The sequence below is a fragment of the Triticum dicoccoides genome, chromosome 1B (genome assembly GCF_002162155.2).
Source record: "Triticum dicoccoides isolate Atlit2015 ecotype Zavitan chromosome 1B, WEW_v2.0, whole genome shotgun sequence".
Classification (NCBI taxonomy): Eukaryota; Viridiplantae; Streptophyta; class Magnoliopsida; order Poales; family Poaceae; genus Triticum; species Triticum dicoccoides.
In genome coordinates this window covers 26172192-26178318 of record NC_041381.1, presented here as the reverse complement: position 1 = coordinate 26178318, position 6127 = coordinate 26172192, and the positions used below count along the sequence as shown (strand labels likewise).

The 6127-nt window shown below is 45.1% G+C and overlaps 1 long non-coding RNA gene across 2 annotated transcripts; it reads left to right on the top strand.

The window, feature by feature from the left end:
• The first annotated feature begins 762 nt into the window (after window positions 1-762).
• On the top strand, window positions 763-3039 carry LOC119317125. 2 transcript variants are annotated; one of them, XR_005153529.1, is made up of 5 exons: window positions 763-899; window positions 1024-1270; window positions 1566-1876; window positions 2343-2471; window positions 2557-3039. It is a non-coding gene; the product is annotated as an uncharacterized LOC119317125 (long non-coding RNA). The 2 variants fall into 2 exon arrangements; XR_005153525.1 differs by having other exon boundaries at window positions 1566-2471.
• Window positions 3040-6127: the final 3088 nt, after the last annotated feature.

Genomic DNA, 6127 nt, shown 5'->3' with positions numbered 1-6127 from the left:
AGACAACATTGTAGGCTATTAACGTAAAATAAGTTATTATCAGGTTAAGCCTCCTTAGTTTAGTGATCATTTTCTCATACAATTTTATTTCAACTTAATAGTATCCTGAATCAAGCAAGGAACTAAACATCAGCAGCAAAAAGGTGAGAAACTGCATCAATCAACAAGATAATGGTTGTATGATTTGTTCTTCATGAACTTGGACAGCCAATCGACCAAAACAGTTCATGGAGCTTCACAATAAAAAGCCCATGACAGTTAGTTACTATTTGCTTCAATAAATGAATGCCATAAACATTTTCTGACATCCTTTGCTAACACTGCTAGGCTGCTAGCTGTGTGTGTTCATGCATCTATCCATGGACCTAACTAATGTTATTTGTATCTGTAGACTAGAATCAAATGATCATTAGTGTTATTATTAACTTGATGGTGGTATCTTCTAGTTTTGGTATACTTAGGTTCTGAGCCAAAATAGACCAAGCAAAAGAAGCAGTAACTAGTGATGCATGAGCATGAATATGGTGACACGGCGATTCGGTGCTCGAGCTCAGATGCTCCTGAAATCGCTGGCGTCCGTTTCTGGCTCGGGATCTGAACAAATCGTTCTGACGCATCTGAGCAGAAATAGAAGAAAAGAGGCGAACGGCGCTATACAGTATCGTTTTCGTGGGCCCATGTCGTATGGGAGAAACGGCCGGCGCGCGCGGACGACCAGAACGTTATATTTTACGCTGAGCCACGGATCAGATAAGTGGCAACAGCACACCCCCGTCGCCCTACCCCCAACTACCTCCCCCTCCTTCTCCGATACTACGGCGGCGGCGGCTTTCGGTCTGCACCGGCGACTACGGAATGGAAGATGCAGGGTTGGAGTTTTTGCTCGGTGCCGTCGACAGGTTGGTCAACCTTTCATTGCTGGAGATCTATTAGTTTCTGCGATTTGTTTGGCCAGTGGGAGGTTCGGGAGAAGAAAGAAGGCTGACGCCGAGTCTGGATGTCTGCTATTGCCGTCTGTTACAGGTTCCCCACTTCGGTAGGAGTTCGCTGACAGCCTTGAGCACCCAGATCCGGCTCCTTGGGCCCTGTTGCCGGCTAGGCAAGCCAGCCCTGCCGTCCCGGCGGACTGAAACGCTGGGTCTGGGTGCGGGCAACAAGTTGGCTGCGGTGCCCGGAGATACCACAGGGAGGGTGGGGGGTTACTCCGGCGTCTGGATGCATCCCCGACTAGGTCTTCCCTGTCAACCGAGGCCCCGGGATGGACAAAGAGGTCTGCACCAAATTCCTTTTCAGTGTCTTACTGTATTTGTTCGAAGTGACTGCATGTTTATCTGTTTAGCAGTGTTTGATATAGTGTAGTACTAGTATGAAACGATTGCAACCTGACTGTAATTTTTTGATACATAGTTGTCTAGAGATGAAACTTGATGACTACTAGGTATGTTTGGAAAATTCAGGTTGTTCGTAAGGACTGCTAGTTTTAACAGATTGGCCGTCAATTTTTTTGGTTACTTGTTATCTTGAGCAGAAAGTTGATGACTAATAGATACGTATGGAAAATTCAGGTTGCCCCTCGGCAGTGCACCACCCAACCGGACGCCATGTCCCTCTAGGCTGGGTGCACTAGGGCAGTCGATTCACAAGTACGCAGAGGAACCTACAAAAAGTGTAATAAGACCTGAACTTGGCCTAAGTTTCAGTTCATTAGGCGAGGCTATATGACTTCTACAATCTGTATTCTTGAGAAATCGGTTTCGGAATTAGGTATGGCAAGATCAGACTGAACGCCAGGAGGACAAAGTTTAATGCAGAGATCCTTTGCGGGTGCTCTATGCGCTCCGATTTTTGCAACCATCCCAATTTGCCATTTGTGTAGGTTGGTTGCCCTCAGTTTGAACCCCTCAATTTCTAAAATCTGATTGACTGCATGTCATAAACGCGAGGAACTGTTTAATCATCAAGAAATGCTTTGGAGTATGGAGAACTGGAGTAACACGAGTCGACTTGCGATTAACTGTGGTACCCATGACTTATCATTTCTGTTTTGTGAAACGGGACTATGAATTGGAACTAGGAGTTAGTATTAAAAAAGAAAAAACATGGAGGATCAAAATTGCAGTATGATGCAAATCAACTATTTCTTCAATGGCAATTCCTTGCTGTAATTTCTTCCTACTTCCTACACAAGTAAAATTAGTAGTGAAGGACTGTAGGCATGTCATATTTGTTGTAAAAAAAAGATTCTTCCTGCAGCAGATACTCCATGCCATTGATCATAGGCATGTCATATCAGTTTTGCTATAACATTTTTTAAGGTGGATCACCGTGTTTCAAAATCTTAGATCCGCCACTGGTCAATGGTTAGTGCATGGAGCACGACTGATCCGCCGGCGCAAGGAGGGGAAGACTAGTATAGGATCTCACATTAGGTGAGAGCAATGAGATGGACACCCCTGCACAAGGAGGCCAAGGTGATCAAGAATGATACTGCTAATTCTTTTTTTATATGTGTGTCTCCAATCGGTTAGTCTGAAACAAGAACTCGTTGCATTTGAGGGGGAGGTGATATAACAGGGATTCCGTCTGCTATGATCTTCAAGCAGGAGCTGGATGACAAGATAGAAGATGCATCCCTGGAAGAAGGTTTCAGTGAGCATGATCCAAGCACCGGAGTGTTGGCTGACGAAGATGATGGCGACTCGGATGTGCACAACGGATCTGACATAATGTATGCTATCGAGGAAGTTGAATCCGACGAGGAAAATTATGTTAGCAGCAGAGGAGCAACGCGACGGCGTACGCAAGTGTAGGTTTGCTAGATTTGCAGGAATTCGATTTGCGGAGCAGCACAGGGCGTCCAATGTTCGTCCTAGTCTGCTAGTTAGGCAGAGCACTCTTCTTTCAGTTCTTTGTGGTGTCCGTCCTGATGCAAGCAAGAAGTTGAGAGTGCGTTAAAAAGTGTGATGCCAGTGTGTATGTGATGCTTTCCGATTGTCAACTTGAGTTCCTTATGTATTTAAGGTTTAAAGGTTTTTCTGATTTTCCATCCTGAATTAGAATACACAACACCCCGTAATGTAGAATCTGTTTGGAGGAGGAACGTTCTACCTCTAGCTAACGGCCAGTGGTTTCTTTGCGATTAGAACAAACTGTTAAGCCAATGGTCATTAAGATATAATAAACGGCTACAGGATGATGGGGTCAATTAGGAGGAGTTGCATTAAATTCATGGTTGGCCGGGCGCGCGTGCATGCGACGCAGACGGCTCAGTCTGGCTCACGAAATTGGCTGAGCCGTGGGCGGATTAACTGTTCCGCCCGTACAGTACAAGCTGCCATCATATTTAATGCGCCTGCGACCTGGCCATTTTTATTACAATACCTATGATATACGGAGAGAAAATACCACTGACAGCACAGATCCCCATGCTATTGGACGATGCCGATTTCAGGATCATCTGAGCCCGGGCTCAGAAACGAATATCCGACAAAATTGAGCATATTAACTTTAATATTAATTTGGGTCTTCCAACTTTACTGGTCATACATACATATACAGAATTGAGCATGAATCATCGGTCTTAGTTGTATATGAGAGTAGTTGGGTTGTGTATTCTAAGCTCCAAGCAGGTTACAGAAGAAATTGAAGATGAACCGTATATAACAGACTAAAAAATCAAATAGAAACCCAAAAATTAAATACGAGTATAACAGGAAGAATTACAACAGGTTCAATTCAATCAATTTCTAAAGCATTGAATCAGTAGCATAAGCATGCAACAACAACATAAGAATTTAATCAACAGCAGCGTGAGTATAAGCATTTAATTAGCAGCAGCAACACAAGCAGCACCACCACCAGCACAAGTGCGCACCTATTCAAGCTAGTAGCAGTCTAGCAGGCTAGCAGCAGAAGCATTCAGACTAGAGAAGCACAGTACAGCAGCAAAAGCATTGAAAGAGCAGCAAAGCAGGTTTGAACTGTCACATGCATATCTTATAAACTTAGGCAAGTGTTCTCAGGTTATCCTTAACATCATGCATTGACTTGGGTAATTAGCATCAAACAATACATATCAGTACAAGGCTGGGCAAGATAATAAAGACTTGGGAAAAGATAGCAGAGTTATAAAAAATGATATGTGCCCTTAAAGAGAGGGCAGTGTCAAGTGCGGCCACGGACATAGGCATTAGCCGCACCCACGACCCCTGGACACTCTCACAACCGAAGAGCCTTGCGTATAGTCTCCTTCGAGTCTGCGAGAGAAAGAACAAGGTGAAGGTCAGTACGCATCAAGGATGCTGCTGTTCTGGGTCAAGCTAAGTCAAGGGCATAAGAGAATTTAGTCAAAAAATAAAATAACATATGAACATCTTGCACAAACTATCATCATTTATAAAAAATACAAAACAAATATGCATAAAGTTGTACAATGGTTGAGTGCTCATACTTATATTATATCAGGCAATAGCATTTAGCAATAGTGATGATCAACTACACTATTTGCTTATCATGAACAAGATGCAGAAAGCTTATTTACAATTGTTTGGGTTTTAAAATTTGTCATCTTGAAACATCACACTACCAAATGATAGGAAAGATCACAGGAAATAGGACTGCCCTGATCAAGTATACATAAGCATAAAAAGATCAAACAAGCTCATTGTGCATTTTCTTTTTCAATGTGATACACAATAAGCATAAGTAACCACTAGGAAATAACTTGCTATCTACAGACCCTATTATCGGCAACAATAACATTAGGCAAGGAAGAACAGTATATTTCCAATGCAATCTGTTAGACAACATTATGTGGGGGCTGCATGAGTATTATGTGGGGGCTGCATGATCTGTCGTTTTAAAATGCTTCCTAAAAATACAAGACTGGAAGAATGCAAAAGGTGCATCATCTATGATATGTTTAGTGTTTCTATTTGAACTGGAATAGGATTGCACAAGTGTATTCAATTCAACAAGTATAGTGCACACAAGGGAAATATTTCAGGGTATCTGACTTTGTTATCAAGAAATATCACATGAGTGTAGTGCACACCAGGATAAATTGCAAGACGGAAACACTAGGAGCAAGCAACTGATGTAGTAATAAGCTTTCATGGAATTTTATTTTATGTCATGCTAAATGGAGCAGGCATGCATAACTTCATTCACAAGGCTGCACGCAACATACACAGTGAACTCTCATGAACAAACACACCACAGCTTTAAAAACAAAATTTCAAGCATCACAGTGTACACAAAATATATACAGGTTCATCCAGAAACTAAACCAACCCCTACTGTGCTCACTAAACACCATCACCCAGGCCCAACTTTGTAGTGATGATTACATAGACGCACTGCTAAACTAACGCGACATCTAAACCAGATCCACGCATCGAGAGCTAGCAGAGGAGGCCGGGACAGCCGCCAGAACCCCACATGAACAAAGCAAGGGTAATCCATCTAGAAAATGGCGCGTTTCTGGAAGAGAAGCCCGGCGAGCGACGGCGAGAGGGACAGCGAGGGGTCTCACCTTGAGGCCGATGTAGCGGTCGTTGTGCACCCTCTTGAAGTGCTTCACCCCCTTCTTCACGATCGCCTTCTGCAAAGGCACGAAGGAAACTCAGTAACAGAAGCAAAGGCACCGCCATCTGCACAACGCACGGAAGAAACTCAGTAACAGGAAGGCTACCCGTGCCGGCGGCCGGCGATGGTGTATCCCTCAACGGATCTGCATCCACAAGGCGAGGTGAGAGAGGGGGTCAGCTACATCCTACCCGTGCGGATCGATCGGATCAGAGGGGAAAAACAAGCAGGGACGAGGGGCACCTACCCATGCTGGTCCGCCGCCGCGGCCTTGTCGGGGACGAGGGAGAGTTGGGGAGACGACTGTCTCTAGCGTGGACGAGAGGCCGTGACGAAGGGGGAAGTCGGCGAGGTGCAGAGCCCGGAGGAGCGTCGGACGGTGAAGGAGCCGCGACGGAGCGTGGCGTCAAGTGCTCGGAATGGAGCCGCCGTCGCGCCCCGGGCGCGGTCGTCGGAGGCGCTGCAGAGCAGCCATGAAGACGAGGCTGCGGTGTCGGCCATGGACTGCAGAGAGAAGGAGGAGGGCGGCGCTACCGAGCGC